This window comes from Ambystoma mexicanum, chromosome 1q (genome assembly GCF_040938575.1).
Source record: "Ambystoma mexicanum isolate Mex_15411 chromosome 1q, UKY_AmexF1_1, whole genome shotgun sequence".
Lineage (NCBI taxonomy): Eukaryota > Metazoa > Chordata > Amphibia > Caudata > Ambystomatidae > Ambystoma > Ambystoma mexicanum.
Window position 1 is genome coordinate 648537982 of NC_090922.1, and position 26734 is coordinate 648564715.

A 26734-nucleotide genomic window follows, 5' to 3' on the forward strand; every position below is an offset into this window, starting at 1 on the left:
TGAAGGAGCAAAACAAACCCGGAGCGGCAATCACTTCTGATCAACCTCTCTGATTACCAACCTTCTGAGGTGGAACAAAAGGTGTTGAATAAAGCACTATGTTATGTGATCACGAAAGAACACAATCCTTTCGAGTTCCGTGTGGAATTCAATAATCTGCTAAGAAAGACCCATCTGCGAGAATTTTTTGCACAAGAACTTAATACAGGCAGCGATAGAATGACAAACCACACAGGACTTCGGAATCCTTCCACTTTCTGTCCTCCCGTCTGTAGTTTTTCTCCTGAATCCCTCATTTTTGAAAAAAGAGTTTATGCTGACATAGCAACTCTAGAGCCCAATCATCAAAGACCATTTCAAAATCTGACTAAAGCTGAACAAGGTGCGTTAAATTCACTGGCTAATAACCCTGCTGTTATAATAAAAAAGGAAGACAAGGGTGGTGGAATCGTGATGCTTAATTGGCCTGATTATATCACCGAGTGTGAAAACCAACTGGGCAATAGTCACTACCATAGACGACTCAGAGAAGACCCCACTAAAGAACTCCAAAGGTTGATTACAGAAAAGGTCACCAAGGCTAAAGATCGAGAGTAGATTTCCAGACAAGAGGCTAACTTTTTGATTAATACTAAACCTACCACCCCCATCTTTTATACTCTTCCTAAGGTACATAACACTCTTACAAAACCGCCTGGTAGACCTATTGTGGCAGGTATTAACTCTGTTTTGGAACCTCTCTCTACTTTTGCTGATCATTACATGAAAGGCTATGTCCAGAAGATGACTTCATATCTGAAAGACTCTAGAGACGGGATTAACATCTATGAAGATCTCAATTTCAATCCAGAGACCTCTCTCTTACTGGGTTTTCATATTGTGTCACTCTACACTAATATACCGCAACAGGCAACACTAGATGTGGTGGAAGAAATCCTACTGAACAGATTAGATCAAGACCCTGTACCCACCTCCTTTAAATTGTGGTGTGTGGACCTTACCCTAAAAATAAACTACTTTGAGTTCAATGGGATCTATTACCAGCAACTCGAAGGCACAGCTATGGGGGCCACTATGGCCCCAAGTGTTGCCAACCTTTATGTAGAAACCTTTGAGAAGACCCATATATGTAGCAGTACTAATCCATTTCAACTTAAAATCAAAAAATGGAACCGCTATATTGATGATATTTTTGTGATATGGGAAGGGACAAGCGAACTTGCCAATGACTTTCTGGCGTGGCTCAACAATCTGAATCCTCACCTCCAATTCACAATGACTATTGGGAGAGAAACCATCGATTTCCTCGACCTGACCATTTTCCACTCCAATTGGATTTTGAAATTGAAACCCTACCATAAGCCGGCCGATAAGAACTCCTTACTTGAATGTACCAGCCACAATATAAATCACCTACGGCATAATTTACCGTTTGGCCAATTTTTGTGCCTTAAAAGGAATAGTTCGAACAACAGCACTTATGAAACGGAAGCAACATTGTTTAGTAATAAGCTGAAACAAAGTGGTTACTTCAAAAAATGGGTTAAAAGAGCTGCAAAGCGTGCATTTAATAACAACAGAGAGGCACTGCTGGAAGAGAAACCCAAGAAACCAAAGGACGAGAGAATTGTTTGTGTCAACACCTTCACGACCAAAGCCTAAAAATCAAAAACGTTATTGCAAAACACTGGAAAATGTTTGAGACTTCTAAAACGCCCCTACCAATGCCTTTGTTTGCCTATAAAAGAAGCACTACAATTGGCAACAGAATAAGTGGGAGTAGACTTAAACTATTAACAGCAGTACGACTAATTTGACCACGCTCTGGGGCTTACCACCAGCCAGCGGCCACTACCCATGTGGAGCTTGTGGAGTTTGTAAACTTACCTCCAAAAGCAAAGAGATCGATGTAGGATTGCCTAAACCATGGCTACAGAGAAACCTAACAAACTGTAATACTGATCATGTGGTGTACTTAATAAGATGAGGATGTGGCCTCCTCTATGTGGGCAAAACCATTCGCTAAGTCAAAACACGTATTATGGAACATTGTAGCTGTCTTAAAAACAAAACTGACAATGCTCCGATGGTGAAACATTTTACCCAGGCTAATCATGAATATGAAGACTTCATATGGATTGTACTTTTGACGTTGAAAGGAGGGAATTTACAAACACTAGAAAACAGACTCCTGAGAAAAGAACAATACATGATTTACAGATTACAGAGTGATACTAGAGGTATGAATAACTCTGTATAATGGCATAAAATCCGCCAATATAAAGGTCTCATCCTAACCCTATACAACGGCATAAGAACTGCCATTTTTTTAGTAGGGTTCAGTGTTAAGCTACTAACAAAGCTCTTTTCATTAAGTCTTTTTCGCTATTCACAACAGGTTTAAAAAAGAAGTCCAATAGGGTCACTTTATTGTTACTCTATTTTAACCTTGAAGGCATATTGATATGATTTTGTGACCCTCAACAGCGAAATAAGGACATACTGGTTGTTATATGCTTGACATGTTGTAGTCCTGCAAATTACAAAATGATGATGAGCACAAAAATCGATACTGATGGAGTGTTCATGCTAATATAACTATGTATCATTTTCTTGTGAACACCTTGTCATAATGCATAGAAAAAGACTGCACTTCAGACCTTTTCCTGTAGAGCTCTGACCCATAGTCACACAGCAGATGTTTGCTTAATGCAATATAGGGCAACCCACTCAATAGGGCTATGTGTTGCTCGATCACCTTTTCTCCTTATTTACATCTTTTTTAATTTCATATTTTTTGCAAACCAATAACATTCGGTTTGTGTGCCCCCAGTAATGTTATTCTAGATTTTTGCGAGCGTTCCACGCACAGGGTCCCTTAATTTGACCCTGTTTTAAGATGGCCGACCTATTCTACCATAAAGTTTAGCTACTTCCTGCAGTGCTCACGTACCGTTTCTATGGTAACTTAAATACACTCGTCTCCAAGCCGCGCGTCCCGTATTCAGATACGTAGGACCAGCTCACCGAGTTCCAACCATTTGTGTACCGTTCAGACGCCTTCTCCAAAGTCACCGAGGTACGCTTTAGATAGCTTATTACTTTTGCCTACACTGTTGTCCTATTAACGCACCGCTGTATCTAACTAGTAGCGCTAACGTGAGCCTTTGCTATACCTATAACAGAGTGAGACTCGAGAAGTGGCTCCCAGTGGATGATCCGTGCCAGCAGTCTTTGCACACTGACATCTGATTTGTCAGAGCCATCTATTGATTAAGGAGGTAAGCTGCTTTTTTGCAATCTAGGATTAGACACCTGGGTGTTTCTCTTTTGCTAACTCACGATGGCGGCTATATCTATTAGCTGGGATTTCTCACGAGGGACGCAACACTGAACTTCCAGTTAATCGTTTATATATTGGTCCCCATCGCTGCCTCTGGGTTTGAGACTAGGTGGCACTCCTATTCCTTTTCTGGTGCCTGTCCTAACACCTTTCTACCGTACCTATTATCACATCCACTGTGAACTAATGCTGAGTGTATCTCACTCAATGGTTCTATTCTTCTTCTTCTTTATAGTGACTACATTTTCCTGCCTACACAGAGGTGTAGAATGATGATAACAACTGACAGTGGCCTGTCTTTTTGAAGTGGAGCCACACCAAGGGAATTGCCCCTTCTTCTGAGTCTACATCGATATAGACGCTATACAGGTGAGCCCTTGGCGAGCCACCACTCATGTATACTCATATGCTCACTAGTTCTGCCTTTCTGTATCTGCTGAATTTCTCGAGCATTGTTTTTTAGCTCATCTGAAAAACACTCATAGAGGTTTTTCGTGTATTAATTACAGGTCAAGAGCTACTTGGTAGCCCATCACAACCCGAATAACTTACGCTGTGAACCCCCACGAGCACCATGAAAGGTAATGTGAACCCGACATTTGGTCCTCCTATTCACCCTTTAGGGAATATGACAAACTTATCTAGCTATAGATTTAGCTCCTTATTTGTCCCCTTTTCTTTTAATCTACAGGTTGCATGCGTACACCACACCTTTCCTCTTATGAAGCAGTTGACTTTTTAATTGGGATTTTCGTGATTATGACAACCCTCCTGATGAATGTTCTGTGAGTGACTCCCTAAGAACAGAAACATGTCGAGACAATTTCCTGGATTTATACAGGGAAATAACAACTTGTGTTATCTAATAGTGATTAGAAACTAATACATCACCAGCTTTATGTTGAATGTATTTTGAACTTTATGTTAACCGACCATTTGATTGTAATTGACGAAATCCTACGTTTTTTATGTGATGATTTAGTAAGATCCTTTTGTAATTTATTTTAGGAATTTGTGATGATTGTTATTAATTGTGTGATTTATTGATCCTTAATGTGTATTAAATTAAAGTTTATATACGTTTTTTTAGGAACCTATTCGGTTGCGCAACCTGTTCTTTGAGCTCTGTCTCATATATATTTTGATGTTTTCCCCTTCCCGTGCATAGACAGAGTAGTCCCTTTTCTCCACCTAGTGGTGGACGAGTGACTACCGGATTCCTTCTCTATTAATAGGCACCGGAATGGATGCCAAGGGTGGAAGATGTAGAGAACTTGGGTAGACGTAAAGGGTGGGAGTTGTGGATCACTTGAATGGATTTCAAGGACCTTTGTCAACAATCGTTACTAACAAACTCACTCTTCTGCATACACCTCGCAAACTCCGAACTTGATAGAACCACACCTCAGCAGCACCACAACCCACACCTACTTCACAACATCACAACAACAAAACAAACCACACATAACCTTGCACAACAGCACATGACGGCCAACCCCCAAAAATCGCACCTATGCTCAGTGAACGGTGTCTCCGAACTGAAGCTGCCAACAGCACATCACATCTCTCTTGCTGTTTTTCCGCTCAATCCTACTGACCACCCACCCTCCGGCCTTGCATTACAGATACGATTGAGTGCCTAGAGACTACGCAAAAGGCATTGGTGCATGATATAAACACCTTTAACATTTAGATTAACATCATGCTAATTGGACAGCTTCAGAACCAGGAACAGCGGATGCCTTTGAACAATCTTGAAACTGTTTGATAGTAGCTATACCAGAGATAATCGCAAAAGGAAAACTGATATGGGAAAGAAAGGGAACTCCAAGTGGAAGAAAGAGGATTCACTTGCAGATTACTAAAATCAATTAAAGATAGTGTTCACTCAACACTCAGGCATCACTAAGCCTGTCGCGATAGCACATGAAGCAATAGCTGATTCTGGTGTTTCTGGACTGCAGCCAAAAATGCAAGTGCAATTCAAAACCATTTATGTTGGGTTAAAGAATAAGCACTTGTCAGAGCTAGTTGCATTTGTAAACCTGTGAGTGGCATGCCAAGAAAAAAAGAAAGAGACTAATGAGAATACATTGATAAAATTGCAATTACAGAGCGTATAGATACAGGCACAGCCAACACAAATGGAATGGAGCAGGTTTTGGTGAGGATTCAGGGGAATAGGCAGGAAAAGAAGAGCTCCACAGCCAGCTCCCTCAGGACAACAGGGACAGCAGGGGCTGCAGGGAGTACCAGGTCCACAACAAACTCCAGCACAACAGGTATGTACAAGACCCTCTTAAAACTATATCAAAACCTCTATATGTAACTATTGTAAGAAAACCAAAGATTGGAAGAATGAGTGCCCCTATGGATCCCATAGCACTGTGATCCCTAATTCTCAAGCATAGGGCTTTAGTTAGGCCCCCAGTATGAGTGCACCAAGAGGTTTTCCAAATCAGTTTGCCATAATCTGGAACACATTCCCAAACCCTAATACTCAGAACACTGCCCTTTCTGGTCAGTCCCAACCACCATTAGTAGATACTTCTTCAAAGAATGTTCTCACTATTGATCCCCTGATACCAATTGACCAAGAATTCCCCTATCTAAAGCATGAAGTGGAAAGGAAACATGTGTCTGGTTTAATTGATACTGGTGCTGGTAGGTCTACTCTTCCTTCTGAATGTTTCCCTGATGACTCGTTATCCACTGAAACAGAAATGGCAGTAGACATCTCTAATATACTTGTGACCGATTGAATGAAAGTGCATCTTATTGTAACATTCGGACCCATAACTGACATGCATCCTTTTCTCCTTAGCTCGACTGCTATGGTCAACTTGCTAGTTAGGGAATTGTTATGCAAACTCAGATGTAGGTGAATGCAGGTGTGCAATGAATAGATGTACTAATAATTGCATTGGAAGGTATGTTAATAAGTGTTCCTGACCAAAATGCTGAGGCAGTTTTATTAGTACTACAAACCAATGCTATTCAGACTGTGTCAAATGGGAAAGGGGAATGGACACCAGAATTGAATGGTCTCATAAACACAGTGCCACAGTCTTTATGGTCTATGTATGATAACGAGGTTGGATAAATACCTAATGCAAAATCAGTTAAGATCAGTGTAGAACCTTCTAAGAAGCTGCCTCACATTCTCTGTTACCCTACGAAACCTGAAGCCAAGGAACACATTATCCCAGCAATGAATCCTTTTTGTCATAAGGTATCACCGTCCCAAGCACTAGCCTGTGCAACTCAGTTATTGCCGGTTAAGGCACCTGGAAAGACTACATACAGATTTGTGTGGGATCTGAGGGCAGTGAACTCTGTGGTTATTCCGTTATTCATCAGTTTCTGTGGTCCCAAATCTCTCTACCATCTTGACTTGTATACCTCTGAATGCTTCAAATGTTACTGTAGTTGATTTGTGCTCAGCTTTATTCTCCGTCTCCATGCATGTAGATGGCCAGTATCTCTGCATTTTCGCATAGAGGAATCCATTACACCTGTACCCATTTTCCACAGGGTTTCACTGAATCCCCCACTTTGCTTTTCCAACAATTGTAGAAGGATTTCAATGATATATGGCTCTGGCAGGCTTTTCCTTCCTATGAGGCTTGCAAAGAGGGTACTGCAGTACTAATTGTTCTATCTGACAAAAGTAATAAAGCAGCTGAAAATGTAAAAAGAAACCTGCAGTTATCTAGAGATTGAGTGCATTACCTAGGTCATGATATTGTCAAGGGGCATCAAGTCATAGCCTCCTTCGGAAAAGAGGCTGGTGCACAAGATTCCAAATCCACAAGTTATTGATCAAATGAGAGCATTCCTCAGTATGGTTGATGAATTTTAGGATACACCCAGTTAGTGAAACCCCTGCAAACGTACACAAGAATTAACAAAATTGAACCCTTGCAATGATCTAGTGAGGCAAAGGATGTACTCTCCGACGTGAAGAGAAATCTAACTTAAGCACTTGAATCGGCCATCTGGTCAGATCTCCTCCTTCCTCTGTGAATGGGTGGACCTTTCCTCTTCCCCCCCTGGTCTCGACCACTGAACTCCTTCTTGGAGACTTAAACATCCACCTGGATGCTTCCTGTCCTTCCTCTGGAATCTTTCCTGACCTCTGTGACTCTCTCTCACTCACTATTCTCCCCTCTGGCCCGACTCACTCTGCAGGGAATACTGTTCTGATCTCCTCAGACCTTCCCTTTTCTATCCCTCTCACAACTCCTCTCTCCTAGAGTGATCACTTTCTCCTTTCCTCCCAGCTCCCCCTCTCTTTCCCCTCACTCTAAGCCAAATCCAGTACTGCCACCCACCTTTGCATTTATCCGACCCATGAAGCGTGTGTCAGTTAAAGCTTTGGCTGCCATTTTCTCACCTACCATACCCCTTTGGCTGACTCACACCATGACAGCCCTTTCCATGTTCCACTCTGCTATATCTGATACTCTCGATGTTCTTGCCCCTGTCATGAGGATCCGCTTGAAGCCCAAAGCCAAGTGCAATTCCTGGTACGACTCAGTCCTCGTCACCCTCAAACGCAAGTGCAGGGTGGCTGAGCGGAAATGGCATGCTTCTGGTACATCCTCTAACAAACGGGCTAGCCGTCTGCACCAAAGGCAATACTGGCTCTCTGTGCGCACCAAGAGAGCTCACATCCAACCCTCGCGTCTCTGCGGCATCTAACAACTCGGTCAAACTCTTTAAAATCTACAAGGAACTGATCAATCCTGCTGCAGTTTCTACCTCTCCTGTCCCTTCCCAGAACCTCTGCATGGTTCTGGCTTCTCATTTCATCTCAACAACTCAGGACATACTGTCCTCTCTTCCTCTCCCCCTGCCCCCTCTACTCCCTGCTCTTCCTCTGGAGCTTCTTCAGCCACCTCTCCTCCCTCCTTCTCTGTCTTTCCTCTGTTCTCCCCAGACAAAGTTCCTAGACAACTATGAAACTCCCATCAAAACAAGTTCACCCCTGTTCCTCCAAAACCATCAAGGACCACATTGACTCCCTGGCTCCGCTCTGGCCGACTTCTGCACTCGACATTCACCACTGGAGTCTTCCCATCCCCCTGAAGCACTCCCTTGTACACCCTCTTCTTAAGAAACCCTCTACTGACCCGTCCTGCCCAGATAACTATCACCCAATCTCCATCACTCCCTTCCTGGGCAAACTCCTGGAAAAGATGGCCATCTCCTAGGTTAAACTTCATACTGAATCATTTGGTTGTCTTCATGACCGTCAGTCTGGCTTCAGAGCTGCCAGAAGCATGGAAACTGCCGTCCTAAACATCTGTGAAGACCTGCTCTCAAACCTTGACTCCAACACCCCCTGTGTCCTCATCTTACTTCATCTCTCTTCTACCTTTGACATGGTCAACCATGCCATCCTGCTCAACCGTCTCCATGATAACCTGGGTATCACCGGTCAGGCCCTGGCGTGGCTGACTTCTTTCCTCTCTGACTGACCGTCCGAGGTCTAACTTGGGTCCTTCCTCTCCTCTATCTCTATCTCTATCTCTACCTGTGGTGTTCCTCAGGGGTCTAACTGCTCTCCCTGCCTGTACAACCAATACCTGGCACTTATTGCCCACTGTATTTCCTCTATCTGCCCCAACTTTCAGTGCTATGTGGATGACACTCAGCTCATTTTCAGGCTACCTTCGGCCACCTCTTCTCTGTCTCTCATCTTTGACTGTCTGTCTGCTATCCAGGAGTAGTGTGCCACCGATGATCTCTGCCTTAATACCATTAAGACCGAGATTCTCCTCATTGACACACCCGCTCCATCCTTTCCTGTCACTCTCTAGTCGGCCTCTCTTGGCCCTCTTCCTGCTCCCAACTGCGAGGCTAAAAACCTTGGGGTCTTCTTCGACTCCACACTCTCCTTCTCTCCAATCTCTGACGTCTCTAAGAAGTCATGCTACCAGCTGCACTTCCTCAGAGGTATTCCTCCTTTCCTCTCCTTTCCCCAGAAGTTCACTGTCTCCAGAGCTGTGGTTCTCTCTAGGCTGGACTATTGCAACAGCCGCTTTCTAAATCTGCCTGCTTCTACTCTCCTCCCTCTGCAACTCATCCAGAACAGGACTGCAAGACCTGTCCTTGACCTCAGGCCCAGGGATCATATCTCTCCAGGACTGAAATCTCTGCACTGGCTCCCAGTGGCTGCAAGGATTAAGTTCAAAACCCTCTACATTGTACACAAGGCCTTCTGGGGCCTCAATACCTTCAACTCGTTCTCCCTAAAAATCTTCCTTCTCGAGCTCTTCGCTCATCTGCCTCTAACTCCCTCAGGGTCAGTCACTTCTCCAAGCAACAAGTTGGTGGTAGATCTCTTTCTTCAGCTGGGGCCTCCCTCTGGAACAGCCTCCCTGCCTCCCTGAAACTTGAGGAGAACCATCTCCAGTTCCGGAAGTACCTCAAAACCTTCCTCTTTGCTTCTGCTTTCTCTCCTCCTCTCCCCTGCTGAATACTTGGCTGAAACTGTACTGGTTACCTGGTGACCCTCTGATCTCAGGCCCAGGTCCCCTCCACACCAGTAAACACCTGCATTGCCTATGTGGCAACCCCCACACTTGGGTTGGTTTTCCGTATCCCTACAGTCCCCCACCAGCACTTGACACTTGATTTCTGCACTTACCCCTGCACTTGCCACCAGCTGGCCCTACTTCTCCTATTGCTTTTATTTATTCTATTACCCCATGTACTTCACTTTCACCACCCACCTCCCACTCCGCACTTTTCCTCTTCCCCCTTCCCCTGCACTTGTGTGATCTAAATGACACTTGGCCTAGTAGGCTTGATGTTTCTCTCTTCCCTCTGTTCCCCCTCCCTTGCCGCGTTGCACCTTGAAACACTTGTGTATAGGTGCGTTATAAATGCCATACCATATCAATTGGGTGCACATTATTACATCTATTGTCATAAAAGGGGAGGTCTTCACTTGCAGTATTGATGCAAAAACATGGGTCCCATCAAAATGCAATTGCATATCATAGCAACAAACTGGATCCAGTTGCTGCAGATCTAACACCTTGTCATCGGTCAGTGGCTGCAGCCATAGCAGTGTAGCAATCAAAAGCCATAGTGATAGTGTTGGGTTCTCCATTTGGAAGTGTCATTTCCACATTGTCTAATATCTTTGCTGTTGAAACAAAAACACAACACGTGTCTATTTCTAGAGCCAACAAATATGAGGTTTTATTGTTCAACTCTTCTAACATCACTTTGACCAGGTGCCGTGCACTGAATCTTGGATTACTGCTTCCTACTCGCCAGGATGGGTACCCGCATTAGACAGATATCCATAACTTGGCTGCAATCACAGACTACATTTCTATTCCACAATAGAACCTGAGTGACACACCCTTACACAATATAGACATGATTTACTTTGTAGATAGGGTCATGTTATTGAGATAAAAGGGGTATTATGGTGGCGGCGTTTGCTGTATGTGCCCCAGGAGAGGTTATAGATAGTGGGAAACTATTGCATGTCACACTTGCACAAGTAGAACTCATAGCATATTCAAGGACATGCAGATTAGCAGATCAGAGAATATATACATGGACTCCCGCTGTGCATTTGGAGTAGCCCACGATTTTGTACAGTTGTTAATGCAATCTAGCTTCTTGATCTCTTGAGTTTCCCCTATCAAGAACCGCCAGTATGTCAAGGGGTTGTCATTATGTTCCCAAAGCAAATTGCCATAATCAAGTGTGCCACCCACTAGCCATTAAACTATTAGGTACTTTGCAGTAATAACTTTGCTGAATCTACTACTAAGTTGGCAGCTGTAACATATTCTTAGAGATGAATATATATTGCCCATGAGAAAATCCCAGGAACAGCCTCATTTCAAAACCTTTGAAAAACTGGTGCTTTTGCAGGAAAAAAACCCTTCCTAGTGAAAAAGACAACCTGGTTTGCAAAAGGATGTCCGTCTCATGATGATTCTGTCTGGATAGAATAGATGGGTTGATTGGAACTCCCAAAGATACTTTTTTTTCACCTTGTCAGTATATACCATGGACAGGCTCACGTGCCAAAAAGTGGCAGTATCTCAGAAAATATTAGTTCACTCATGGTTTTGCATCTGTAGCACAGAACATTTGCAAAAGGTGTGTTATTTGTCTGAAAAACAATGTTGCCAAGGCCATCCCAATCACCTCCTTATGATGAACTATTGGTGAACATGCAAGTAGATTTGATCCAACTGCCCCACTGCAATAACTTTCAGTATGTGCTGGTTGTCCTGGAAGTCTTCTCTGGCATACCCATGTCTACGAGCAGAAGCAGTAGGTGTTGCAAAGATCTTAATATGCAATTTTATATCAAGATTTGGGGTCCTGATCAACATCAGCAGCAATCTCGGGACTTACTTTGTTAATCACATCATTGAAGAACTCCTTACTGCTCTGAATGTGCAGCGGTATTCTAGCATTAAATCACAGAACATTTCAACAGAGCCCATTACATCTATTTTTTAACACATTTTTCTGCAATGTAGATGGGGTTTGGGTTATGGTCTTAAATAAGGTGAGGCAGATGTGGAGCGGGACTGTGGGGTGTGTCCTCCAGTATTGATTTGCACTGAAATGTGTTAAAATAAAAGAAATGCGGTGAAATGGGCTTCACGGAAATATTCTCAAAGTAATCATGCAGATACATGTGCAACATAACTTTAATTGTCTACATCATCCACACACTGTTTTCTCATCTCCATGGACCTCCATCCTGTTCCAACACATCGTGGCCAGGGAAAATGTTAAAATTGTATCAAGGGGTTGCAACCTCATATGTTGAGTCTTGGCCCTGGTCCAAACTGAATCTGTTGTGACATGGCAGAGTGGTTCTTGCGGCTCTATTGTGCAGGGATTGTTGAATAGATCTTGTTCTAGGATTATTGTCGTAACCAGCACATTGTCAAGCTGGTAGGGTTCTCCATAAATGAGAAGCTCTACCTAACTGTCTGTCTGACGAGAACTACACCTGTGGTCTGATTGCTGAACAGCCTTCATCTACTGCCCCTCCAGCAGTGCTAAATGTCACTATTTCCTGAATTAACACACAGTTCCGATCCGAGACAATATTGCTTTTCCATCTAACATTTAAGAAAAGGGAGCCGGAGGATGCAGGGCATTGTTTGGTCATTGGTACAAGAACAGGTCATTCACTACAGCAGAGGTGAATGTTCTCATACAAAAAGTGAACAATTACAATTATACTGAAATATTTGATATCCCTTTGTGTTGCCACCTGGTGGCATTGCCAGGCAGTTACAGGATTGAGGAACTAGAAAGTGAGTTACACATGGATTTTAGAAATGGTGATGGCCTGTTTTGTTTATTGATAAGGAGTTTGAATTTTAGGTACAGCACTGTAGCAATGAGGAGATATTTGAATGAGTCACAGATAATATGTGAATAAGGTTCAGGTAATATATTGTGAATGCCAGGCCCTTATTAACCTTCTCACGCTGTGAAGGTGACCAAATTTCTTGATAATGTAAAACTTGTCTATCAGTCATTGTGGGGCAACACTGTTTGTGAGTTAGATCAGGTGGGATACCACTATGTTATTATACATGTCTCGAGGCATCATGATATTATTCCTTCCTTTGTTTGATTTCCAGGTCACTACACTATTCCCAGAAGGAGCACATTTCAGGGTACAGGAGCAGTATGAAGATTTTTCCATTAAGGGTAACCAAAAAAACAGGGGGTTGGGCCCCCCACAAAAAAAGAAAAATTACAACAAAAAAAAATAATCGATCCTTTTGTTTTAGGTCCTTTGACCTATAACCGATGTGAACATGCAGCAATACTTATCACTCGGGCACAGTTGACAAATACTGATACTATGATCAGAGAACTACATGCGATTGTAACACTCATCACAATTAGCAAGGTTTTACTGGTCCAATTAATTAGTGGAATTGTTGTGGCAGGACAAAAGATGGAGTGGGACATTGGCTGTGACAAAGTGCAAGACTATTTAACCATCCAGTTCCTGTGCAACAAAGAAGATATATTCCACAACAGCTGGCCAAGGATTCTTGATGACATCTCTGGAACCCCCATGACCTTTCCTCGGGAGAGACATGTAGAAGGACAGCAGCTTGACCTGTACAAGATGAGCCTGTGCATTCAAATCATAGGGTCCTGTGAATGGACTTTGGGTTTCAACTAGCAAGATCTTTCCTGGCCTATGGACAGGCTTTAAATGCAACTGAGACACTCACAGAGCCCTATGGGAAGTTTGGCCTCATTGACTTCCTGCCCAGCTTTTGACCTCTGACCCAGGGACAACTTTTGACTTATGGTTTTGGATAGTTTCCAGTTGGAAATGGTGGCTCTTACAACCTTCCCTGCTGCAATATCTTACTAGGTTAGTGAGGAGACATGTATTGTTAGTAGGAAACAGGGTTTGTTAGGATGGAATAGCAGTAGGGGTCACTCTGCATTTATTTATTTATTTTATTTATCTATTGTACCTTTGTTAGGCGCTTATACAAGAAGTAAATCGTGTTTCAAAGGGCCCACAGGGCAACAGCGAGGGAACATGGGATGGAAAACAAATTGATACACTGGAGGATAAAGAAGTATCTACTAGACCCTGTGAGCATTCAGAGCATGCAAGTGCTGAGACAGGAAGGGGAAGAGGGAGAGAGGGGTAAGTACTGGAGTGCCTGTGTTCGTGAGAGAGTGGCCATTGTAGGAAGTGATGAGGAGCTTTCAGCTGTATAAATAAGGTAATTGCAGGCCTACAGTGGCGAAGGCCAGTGAGTGCAAGGCAAGTACTGTGAGTGGGCGGAGGCTGAAGGCAATTGGGTGTGAGAGGCCAGAGCACTGAAGGATACATAAGTGCCCTGGTCACCAGTCTCAGCAGCTGTGGAATTAGCAGAGGGTAGAAGGGAAGTAGGAGGTGAAAAGGAACATCTTGAGCAGCTTCCAGAATTTGAGGAGATCCGGCTCAAGACAAAGAGGGGGAGGATGTTCCATAAGAGGGATCTATCTGAGGAAATGGATCGGCCACTGGCCCTCTGGTTATCGAAAATAACTGACACACAGAGAGTTGGTAACAGAGGAGCGTAGAGGTCTAGAGGGAGAGTATTTAATAAGAGCAACTTGCAGATAGCGTGGTCCCTAGCCCCAGACAGCCTTATGGATGATGCAGAGGGATTTGAACTTGATCCATGCAGCAACTGGGAGCCAACCGGGAGCCAGTGAAGAGTTTTATGGGCAGGGGAGATGCAGTCCCTGGGCTTGAGGCCAAGGATAAGTCTTGCTGCCCTATTCTGTATTAGCTGGAGGGGGCGTTGGAAGGAAGAAAGTAGATTCAAAAGAAGGCTATTGCAGTAGTCTAGCTTGGAGAGAACCAGAGCTCTGGTAATATTGAGCTTCTGGGGGAAATTGAGATAAGGGAGAATTCCTTTTGAGAAGGAAGTGTTGAAAGTGGGACTTCTTGGCAATATCCTGAATGCGAGGGAGGAAGTCCAGTGAAGGCTCTGAGATACCCAGGGTATCATGGAGCTGTTATTTGAGGATAGAGTGATTGACTGTGTCAAAGGCAGAGGGGAGATCGAGTAGAATGAGGACAGCAGGAGAGTTAGAATCAAGAGATGTGAGCAGTTCTTTACGGGTGTTCAGAAGAGCATTTTCTGTGTCTCTGGATGCTCAAAATCCAGATTGATGGTCGTGGAGACCGCCAACAAGTTCAGTATGTGAGGTAAGTTGGAGGAAGACCAGCTTCTTGTAGTGTTTCCCGTGGAACGTAGTGATAGAGATAGGATGGTAGTTGGATGGACAAGTAGGGCATGCTGAAGGTTTTTTCAGGAGGGGGCGCACAAGGGAGTGCTTGAGGGAAGAGGGGAAAGATCCAGTGGCAAAAGAGTGGTTGCAGAAATCAGCAAGTGCAGGGGCAAGAGCGCCAATGTTGTCCTTAATGGTTCTGGAGACCTACATGGTGCGGACAACTCTGGTGACCTCATCAGGTGTGACAGGGGAGAAGAAGGAGTGATAGGAAGAAGGAGGGTGGAAGGCCATAGGAAGCAGTGGTGTAGGGGAAGGAGATGGGGAAAAAGAAGCGGGGGGTGCTCAGGATGGTCAGAGTTTTAGTGGTGAAGTGTGTGACCAGTGCGTTACAGAGGGCCTGGGATGGAAGAGGGGAGGAGGAGACTGCAGAAGGGTTGGCTAGTTCCCTGCAGATTTTGGATTTCAGCCAGTGTTGTTAGATGCACCAGAGACCGCTCCTGGATGTCGGCCCTTTTCTTGGAGTGAATGGAGAGTCGGTAATGCCTTTGGAGCAGGTGACAGGCCAGTTAGTCAGAGGGTGAGCCAGAGGTCTGCCACGTCCATTCCATGCGTTTCAGGGCTGCAAGTTCAGAGTCATACCAGGTGATATGCTTAGAGGCAGGTTTCAGGTAGATCCTCATGACTGGGGCATGAATGATCAGAGTGTTGGTAATGGCAAAATGGGGGTTGCTGAGGGCAGAGTCAGAGGTAGAGTCTGGGGTGGGGGGATGGAGGATATGAAGGTGGATGTGAATGCAGCAGCTGACACTCATTTCATCGGACGGATGTTCATTAACGAGGTTGGCAGGGCTGGAGGAGGTGCGATCAGCTGGCCAAGAAAACCAGATAAGAGGAGAGGAGAGAGTGGTTTTACCAGGAGAGAGGAGTGATCAGTAGGAGGGAGAGTGATAGTTCAGAATGAATGAGGGTGCCAAGAGTGTGTTCTGCTGAGTGAGTTGGACCAGAAAGGAGAATGGAGAGGAATAATGAGGTGCAGAGGTCATGGAAGAGAGTGGATGCTGTGATAGAGGAGTCCAAATGGATGTTGAAGCCACCCAAGAGAAGGAGTTTAGAGGTGGTTGAGAGGAGAAAGGAGCAGACATCAGCCCTTTCAAAGAGGAACAGGGTGGTAGTACCAGGGGGCCTGTACATAGTGGCAATGGTCAGAGGGGAGGAGGGAGAGATGACCAACTTGCAGACCAGGCTCTCAAAGGAAGAGTAAGGCTGAGTGGGTATGAGGGAGTTAGGGAACCACTCAGGGCAGATTAAGGCAGCCCCACTGCCAGCACGGCTGGGTCGTGGCTTGGAAATGATATTGTAGCCATTGGAAAGAAGAAAGTCAAAAGCATTGACTGAACTGTCATTGAACCACATCTCGGTAAGAGCGAGAATGTTGAGGTCAAAGTCTTCAAGAAGGAGGCAGATGTTAGCAGAGTGTTTGTTGGATGGGTGGGTGTTAAGTGTGAAGGAGGTCTCCGCCTTTGAAGATTTTCTGATGAGGGGTACAGGGGCATGGTACACCAGTCAGAGGGGGAGGGACAGAGAGAGTGGTTGGGGAGTGGCAGGTGAGGGAAGGAAGTTATTGTGGGAAGGTAGGTACCAGTCAAAGAGAAGGAGGTTTGGTTGAGGACCCTGAACCAAGATAGTGCCAGTGTGGTAGACATTAATGATACGCCAGGATGATGAGAACCCCGCCAAGAGGACTTCCCTCTTGGTGCCATCCTTAATGGGAGAGGATGTGACAGGGGAGTGAGTTGAGATGAGATGAGGAATCCATAGATCTGGTGAGGGGACAAAGAAGAGGATATGGGTGAAGACCTGTCTGGAAGTTGCGCTGACATAGGTGTCTGTGATGGCTAGGCCAGGGTTGTCACTCAGTATGTCTTTTTGTGCCTTTTTCTTCCAGACTTCATGGGAGAGGGAGAGTATGTGATAGTGTAGCAGTTAGAGAAGATAGGAGAGATGGTGTGTGCTATCGGAGTGCCAGTCGATAGTAGAGCGAAAGAGGGGTGGCTGCACAGCACAGTCCTAGCCCACTCACCAGGCGGCCTAGTAGATACAGAAGGGGCACAAAATGCAATGCAATGCAATGTTAAAATGACACACACCTAGGTCTGAAACTCAAACAAGGACACAACATGCAACATGCAACACAAAATATGGGGTGCAAGATGTTAAAAACACACACACCTAGGTCGAAGATCAAACAAGGGCAAAACATGCAACACAAAATATGGGGTGCAAGATGTTAAAAACACACACACCTAGGTCGAAGATCAAACAAGGGCAAAACATGCAACACAAAATATGGGGTGCAAGATGTTAAAAACACAAACACCTAGGTTTGAGAATCAAACAAGGGCATAAAATGCAATGCAAAATATGGGATGCAAGATGTTCAAAACACACAGGGCCTCATTACAAGTGAGGCGGAACACGTTAACGAGACCCGCTAAAGGAGGCGGACCCTTTAAACCCGTTCCGCCTCATTACAAGCTCCCCTCGCAGGACCCGGGAAGTAACGCCTGGTCCGGTAAATCCCCATTCTGGGAACCCAGACCCGGACCCGATTTTGGCGGCAGCCATGCTGCCAACAGCGGCATGGCTACCGCCAAAATCGTAATGAGGCCCACACACCTATGTTTGAGAATCAAGCAAGGGCACAAGATGCAATCCAAAATATGGGGTGCACAATGTTTAAAACACACACACCTACGTTCGAGACTCAAACAAGGGCACAAAATGCAATGCAAAATATGAGGTGCAAGATGTTAAAAACGCACACACCTAGGTTTGAGTATCAAACAAGGGCTCACAATTCAGTGGAGAAGAGGTAGATTGGGTGAGTCAGAAAGACTGTGGGGTTCATTCGGAGTATGGCGGTAACCATGCTGCTATTAGCATGGCTATTAACATGGCTATTAGCGGCATGGCTACCCCCATACCAGTTACTGGGTCTGGGTTCCTTGAATGAGGAATTACCGGGCCATTCCAACCTTGGAGGGCCTGGTAATTCCTCATTCAAGTAACCCATCCCTATTCCCATTTGAGCCCCCATAGGGCTCAATGGGAATGGGGAGCATGCAAACACGGGCCCGTTAATAACGGGCCTGTTGTTATCATGCTGGACCACTCACGGGACCCGCTAAGGACGCCTGGTAAAACCGCGAGCAGAACTCGTAATGAGGCGGTAGGGTGTTAATGGGGCCGGCAGCTCTACCGGCCCCGTTAACCCCCTACTGCCAAGCTCGTAATGACCTTGAGTGTGTAAAAAGTCACAATTATAGTTCATATGTGTTAGTGGAGGAGGCAGTGGAAAAGTTCAGCCATCACTCACTTGACGATCTGCAGATAGTGGGGGGCTAGGTGCACAAGTTTGTGTGGGTGCTGGCTGCATCAGAAGGCTGTTGCGTGATTCAAAGTGGGGTAAGAATGGTGTTGTTTTTCAAGAAAAAGTATGTAAAAAAAAATTCTGTACCTTTTGTCTTGCATGCTCAGTGCCGTCAGTTTGATGTCTTTTAGCCTGCAGAGGTGACAAGATCAGTTACTTTCCATTTAAACACACAGTCAAAATGGCCCAGAGAGATTCCAAGGCAGTTTGAGAATGTATTGCAATTATTGCCTGAATTTAGAAGGGTTACAGACTTCAGTTTGCTGATGCTAGATGTCATATTTAATGAGAAGGAATCTTTCCAAATAGTCCATGGCACCTTGTGCACTCCCAATGTTTCATATGATCTATTTCCAATGAAGTGTCTTAGAAACTTTAATTCACTGCTGATCTGTGCGCGACCCTTTTCTTTATTTCCTTTAGGGACAATCGTGTGTTGCCGAAAAGGGTGCTGTAGAGAAAAAGCGGCGACAATAGTCAATAGTCCTTCTTGGCCCCAGTCAAAATTGAGGAGCAAACAGATGTATCTTATCCTTATGATGCAGAGGCTGCATGAAGAGTCAATGGGTCTCATTACACGGAAGGCGGTGAGCCATGGCGCTATTAGCGCCATGGCTCATGCCGGTAAAATACCGGCACCGCCTTGGCGGAAAGGGGATTTACCGCCCCATTCCAAGGTTGGAGGGGCGGTAAATCCCCCTTCCGCCATTGCCCTTCCCCATTCCCATTTCTGCCCCATAGGGCTCTATGGGAATGGGGAAGGCGCTAATTACGGCACCGCAATTTTGCGGTGCCGTAATTAGCTCCGAGGTCCCTTAGCGGGTTGGTTTTTAACGCCTGCAAAAAGCAGGCGTTAAATCACCAACCCGCAAAGGGACCTCGTAGTACGGCGGTAAGGGTTAACCGTCACCGTTGCCATTAACGGTGACCGTTAACCCTTACCGCCGTCCGTGTAATGAGGCCCAATGTTTTTACAAGCCGAAATTGAATGTTTTATGGGTCTTCGAATTGAATAAAGTTTCACTGTTTTAGATTGTAATCTAGGGGGGGCAGTAAAGGCCTGGACCGCATCATTTAGCAATCACCCCGACTTAGGGGGGCAAACAGGGTCAGCAATGCCCCGCCACCCTGAGCCTAGGCAGGCTCCAGTGAAGCAAGGGCTTTATTTAGAGGTGAATGGTGCCTTATATGAGTCAGACCAGCCCTTCATGTATACAGTTGCCAGTTCTCAAAAAGGGTAACTCCTACATAACCAACAAAGTTGTTCATTTCTTGGGACAAGGGAGTATAACATTAATCACTACCGATGGATTGCTGCAATCTAAGGAGAGGGGGTCATCCCCTACTGGGATCCTGCTTGTCTTGTCTTCTAGGGGTTGTAAAACTTAGCAGGTGAACTCCCTAGTCCCGAATGGGTTGGCTACTCCTTGAGGAGGGGGACAGATTCCCTGGATTTGCTGCAACATGTTTGTTCAAGAAGTACTGTTTCCCTTTGCTCCTCCTGTGTCATCACTGTCCACGAATCTCAAGGTTTGTGTTTCTGTGTGGCATAGGTTGATTTAGAACGCACTGTCATTAAGGAAGGCATCTTGTATGTGGCATTGCCCTATTTACACAAATGGTCAGTGATCTCGTCAATTGCATTTGTTTAGACAAATGTTGCAGCTAACATTTCATATGTAACAGGGTACAACTGGGTATGTGTGCCTCATGCTCTTCACTTACGCCAACTGCTTCGACCTATTTGAGTTCATCATCAAAGAAAGAGGCAAGCAGACCCTTGTTCAGAAGAAGGAAGTGTGCAAATACCTTAATAAACAAAATGTTATTTACTGATGAGAAGTAATGTGCCCATGCATGACATGCACCTGCAGAATATGCATTTATCGATGCCAGGTATTACATTTGATTGTAAATCAAGGTTGACTTTCCCATTTCAAATGACAAGTTTGATGCAAACAGTAAACACATTTGCAGAGCATGCTTTCTGCGGTTCATTGACAACTCTTCAGAGGCCGATGGAAGCGGAACAAGGTGAGATGCATGGTGCATCCTCAGTTTGTTATCTGGTTGCTGCCGAGTCACAATGTACCTATTTTTCTGAAAATGTCGATCATGATGCTCAAGAAATTGTCATGACAAGTTTGGAGATACTGAAAAAAGTATACGTCCCAGTTGAATATTTTGTTGGTCAGCCCTGTGAGCGGTTTCATGTTTGCTCAGGTTGAAATCATCAGAATGTCTCTGCAGTGCTTTTGGAACAGTTTCTGTATCTTTCGGTATCTGACTATTAAAGGGTGCAGTTTTGCCACTGGTTACCAATACCTCTCAGGAAAGATAAGTATTGTGCTTATCTCATTTCCTCTGTAAGGATCTTGTAGTGTTGTATGTTTTTAATTTGATTTGATTTAATTTGATTTACATTTATATTACACTTATCCCCAAGGAACCAAGCGGAAAGCCGCATCTAGGCGCAGACTTTATCTGGATTAGCTGATCCATCATCATTAGCATAGCATTATTCAAACAAAGATGTTTTCAGCTGCTTTATATAGGCTGTCAGAGATTGTAGCTTCCTTAGCTGATATGGAAGACCATCCCATGCACGAGCACCAGCTACCGAAAACCTTCTCTACCCCCAATGGACAGACCTAAAGGTGGGAATCACCAGCTGATTCAAGGCCCTATATCTCAGGGGTCTTCTAGGGATATAGGTTTGAATCTGTTCCACTAGGTAGAATGGTGTCAGATTGTGTATACACTATAATTCTGATGTTGAAAGGTTTCTGGCTGAATGTACCAAGGTCAATGCAAAAATGTTCAACTGCTTACAAGGCCAGATGTCTATTTTACAGAGGACATTCACAACCATTAGAATTACATTGCATGAAGTTGTCAGTATTCACAGTGAATATTGTATAGCTTGGCTGCAAGGAAGGATTTGGCTTATATGCAAAGGTTCTGTATTTTCATATACTTCTGAATTACCTGGGAAAGCATCTTTTATTTGTACTAGAACCAGAATACAATGGATAATACAACATCATTTAATGTAGTATCCAGGAAGAATAGCTTCCATTAGTTCAATTGATTGTATGTATATGATTCATAAACAAAAGGTTAGCTAGAGAGCAGCAGCATTATGTAGTTTGAAAGGTTTTTCATGTAGTGTACATGGCACAGTTGGGGACACACACTACTGTAGTTCAGACTAAGAGGAAAACAGGTGTGCCACTATTTACTAAGTATTTAAACAAGTTCTTACTTTTGCTTAAGAACAAAAGCATAGGTATATTGAGTTCCTAATGAACATTTCACAGTCATGTTCATCAGTACAACATCATTACAGTATCTTTGACCACTACACTTCCACCTTCACACCCGAGGTAGCTATTACCCACACTTTGTGGATTAATACTATGGTCTGTGCCATCCCCTACCTGGATGATCCAGCACTCTGGATACGCCACTTTGCTACCAGTCCAACACTGAATCAACCTTGCTCTATTACTAATAGAAACCTTAGACTAAACTCTAGAGCCACCCCACTAAAACAGCGCCTATACTCGAAGCTATATAATAGCTCACCCCCGCCTTGCAACAATATCACAAACAACCATGCTCTAACTTCACCACGCTCTCACCACCACCTTAGCATCATAATCAGAAACTCTAGATTAGGAGCCCGACTATGGACCAAAAACCCTCAGCCTCATGTCCACAAGAGTATCAAACACTTGCGCACGCATAACAACCTAGCTAACCAGGCCATTGTCTCAGACATCAAGTTAGCCCCTATCACTTCGCATGACTTACCCTTACCGCCACAGAAAACCCCTGCAAAAGACACATTCATCAAAGCAGCCTTGGTGAATGCCAGGTCCCTCCCCGCCCATGCATTGGACATCGCTGATTTCATAACTTCTGAAAAGCTTGATCTCCTCGCGGTCACGGAAACTTGGCTAAATGTAGCCTCCGGCCCTTCCTTGGCCCTAGTTATACCAAACGACTATGCTATCATCAGATGTGATAGAAACACCAACCAGGTGAAGGGAGGCAGACTCGCCTTCATCTTTAGAAACACCATTGACATTAGAGTCATTCAGTAATCGCCCTTGATCTAGCCAACACCCTATCTGACTTGGGTCACGCCCACATTATTCATGATACTACACATATCAAAGGAAGAACTTTGGACTGGCTCACCAACCTTAACTGCTCTATTGATCTCCTATCTAATGGACCATGTATTTGATCAGATCACCATAAAATAACCTTCTCCATCAAAGCCAACACCCAACGTCCGGCTTCAATCATTGCTCAAGCTACCTGAACCAGGAACAAGAAAGACATTACACCTGATAAACTCCTACCGTTATTTCTCCCCCTTCTCAACAATACTGCCACTTCTGACCTTACAGTCTTAGTGGACATTTACAATCAGGCAATACTTAAAGCTCTGAATACCATCGCCCTTTTAAAATCACGGAAATCTAAACCACAACGTCACTTGAATACGTGGTTCACGCTGCATCTAAGAGAACTACGTAAAACTAAGAGAACTGCAGAAGCACATTGGAAAAAGTGCCCTACAGTAACTAATAAGAATGAGCTAACTCTAGCATCTTCTAACTACAAAGAGGCCATTATACTCGCCAAAAAAGACACTTACAACAAAAGGATCTAACACAAAATAACTTTTTAGGATCCTAAAAGAATTAGAATCCCCTATCGCCCCTATTGACAAATGTATCACAGATGCACTATGATGTACTAACATTCAGAAGGCACCATTAGATAAAATAGCTCTGCTACAATATAAAATGAACATTGATTGATTGATATTTTATTTCTATCGCGCTCGTACACAAGTGTTTCAGAGTGCGACAAGGCAAGGGAGGGGAACAGGGGAGAACAAAACAGCGATCTTACTAGGCCCAGTGACATTGAGAACGCGCAAGTGCATGGGAGAGGGGGAGGGGAAAAGTGCATGGAAGGGGGGAGAGGTGGAAAGTGCGAAGCAGAGGAGAAACAGATAAATAACAATAAATAAATAATAAAGGCAACAAACAGTGGTAATGCAGCCAGCAATTTGCAAGTGCTAGGTTTAAGGCAGCAGACAGGGTAGGTCTGATAAGTGCAGTAAGAAAAAGGGGGGGCTGTGTGGGTACAGATACAGACCCCAGTGCAAGGGATGGCCCGGAGGCAGTGCGGGAGGGTGACAGGGTGAGCAGGTACCTGGGCCCAAAAGACAGAGGGTGGCCAGGTGCACAGTGCCAAGAGAGAATAGATCAGCAGGGGGGAGGGGGAGCAAAGGCAGAAGAAAAGAGGAAGGTCTTGAGGTGCTTCCGGAACCGGAGATGGTTCTCCTCAAGTTTTAGAGTGGCAGGGAGGCTGTTCCAGAGGGAGGCCCCAGCCGAAGACAGAGATCTACCCCCAGCTCGTTTCTTAGAAAAACGACTGACCCTGAGTGAGTTGGAGGTAGAGGAACGAAGAGCTCGAGAGGGGAGGTATTTGCGGAGGGATAGCTGAAGGTATTTTGGACCCAGGCACCAGAAAGCCTTGTGGACAATGCAGAGGGTTTTGAATTTAATCCTTGCATACAGTGGGAGCCAGTGAAGAGATTTCAGAGCTGGAGAGATACGATCCCTTGAGGCTTGAGGCCAAAGATAAGTCTTGCAGTCCTGTTCTGGATTAGTTGCAGAGGGCGGAGAGTAGAGGCAGGTAGATTTAGAAAGAGGCTGTTAAAATAGTCCAAGCTAGAGAGTACCAGAGCTTGAGATACCATGAGCTTCTGGGGGAAGGAGAGGCAAGGCAGAGTACCTCTGAGGAGGTGCAGTCGGAAATTTGACTTTTTAGAGACCTCAGAGATGTGGGCGGAGAAGGAAAGGGTGGAGTCAAAGATGACCCCGAGGTTCTTAGTCTCGCAGGTAGGGGTAGGAGGAGGGCCAAGGGAGGCCGGCCAGAGAGTGAGGGGAAAGGATGCTGAAGGTGTGCCGATGAGGAGGATCTCCATCTTGCTGGCATTCAGACAAAGATCATTGGCGGCACACCAATCTTGGCAGTTAGGCAATCAGAGATGAGAGAGGGAGAGGAGGTGGCAGAGGGCAGCCTGAAAATGAGTTGAGTGTCATCAGCGTAGCACTGGAAATTTGAGCAGAAAATGGCAATGCAGTGGGCGAGAGTTGCCAGGTATTGGTTGAAAAGCCACGGCGAGAGGTTAGACCCCTGGGGAACACCACAGGTAGAGAGGAAGATAGATGAAAGGACCCAAGATGGACCTGGGAGGGTCGATCTGAGAGGAAAGAGGTCAGCCAGGCCAGAGCCTGATCAGTGATACCCAAGTTTTCACGGAGACGGTTGAGCAGGATGGTATGGTATGGTTGACCGTGTCGAAGGCAGAAGAGAGATCGAGGAGGATGAGGACAGAGGGAATGTTAGCGTCAAGGTTGGTGAACAGATCTTCACAGATGTTTAGGAGAGCAGTTTCCGTGCTTCTGGCAGCTCTGAAGCCAGACTGGTGGTCATGGAGACAGCCAACAGAATTGGAATGAAGGTTAAGCTGAGAGATGGCCAACTTTTCCAGGAGTTTGCCAAGAAAGGGAGTAATGGAAATTGGGCGATAGTTAGCTGGACAAGTAGGATCAGCTGTGGGTTTCTTGAGAAGAGGATGCACAAAGGAATGCTTCAGAGGGGAGGGGAAGGATCCAGAGGCAAAGGAGTGCTTGCAAAAATCAGCAAGGGCCGGAGCGAGGGTGTCAATGTGGTCCTTGATGGTTTTAGAGGAAGAGGGATGAACCTGTTTTGAAGAGGCTTTCATAGATCGGACTTGTCTAGCAACCTCGTCAGGGGTCAAAAGAGGAAAGGACGAGAAGGATGGTGGGAGGGTGGCTAAAGGAGGGTCAGCAAGCACAGATGGAGAGGGAAGAGGAGGAGTGTGGCTGGAGAGGGTGTACAGGATGTCCTGGGCTTTTGAAATGAAGTGAGAGGCAAGGGCATTGCAAAGAGCCTGGGAGGCAGCAGGAGGGGTAGAGACTGCAGCAGGGTTGGCCAGCTCCTTTCAGATTTTAAAGAGTTTGGCCGAGTTTTAGATGCCGCAGAGACACGAGCTTGAATGTGGACTCTCTTCTTGGTGAGGACAGAGAGTCGGTATTGCCTTTGTAGCAGGCGACAGGCCAGTTTGTCAGAGGATGAACAGGAAGTCCTCCATTTCCTCTCAGCTGCCCTACACTTACGTTTAAGTGTAGCTAGGTCAGAGTCATACCAGGAATTGCACTTGGCTTTGGACTTCAAACGGATCCTCATGACAGGGGCAAGAACATCAAGTGTATCAGAAATTGAAGAGTAGAGCAGAGACAGGGCTGTATCAGGATGAGAGACAGCCAAAGGTGGAGGGGGGAGAGAAAGTGGCGGCAAAAGCCTCAACTGACACACGCTTCATGGGCAGGATGTCTGAGAAGGTAGGTGGCAGTGTTGGGGTAGGCTTGGCTTGGGGGGAACAGAGGGAGAGATGAGAGGAGGGAGTGATCGCTCCAGGAGAGAGGAGTGGACAGAGGGATGGAGAGGGGAGGTCAGAGGAGATCAAGACATCGAGTGTGTGCCCTGCAGAGTGAGTCAGGCCAGAAGGGAGGATGGACAGGGAGAGGGAGTCGCAGAGGTCACGGAAGAGTACAGAGAAGGAGCAAGGAGAGTCTAAATGTATATTTAGGTCACCGAGGAGGAGGAGTTGAGTGGTAGAGGCCAGGAGGGAGGAGGAGAGGTCTGCCCACTCGGAGAGAAATGAGATGAACTGAGGTGAACATGAAAAAATGTCTGTTACTCTCTGACCCTGAATACAAACAACTTCCCAATAAGACGTCCTCATCTGAGCCTACTTGTAAACCATTTAGTTTCTCACCCCTTTCAATTTGGGAAGTGGAAAATATCATTAGGAAACTCAAACCATCGAACTGCCAAGGTGACGCTTGCCCTGCTCCGATCATCAAAGCAGCAGCACATGACCTTGCCCCATTTATTACTAACCTTATCAATGCCTCTTTCAAAACTGGAGTAGTGTCTGATAACTTAAAAGACGCTTGGGTCATTCCACTAATCAAAAAACCGACCCTAGACCCAGCCAACCCGTCTAACTATAGGCCTATAACAACGGTACACTTTTTACTAGAAATATTGGATAGAGCAGCCTACCT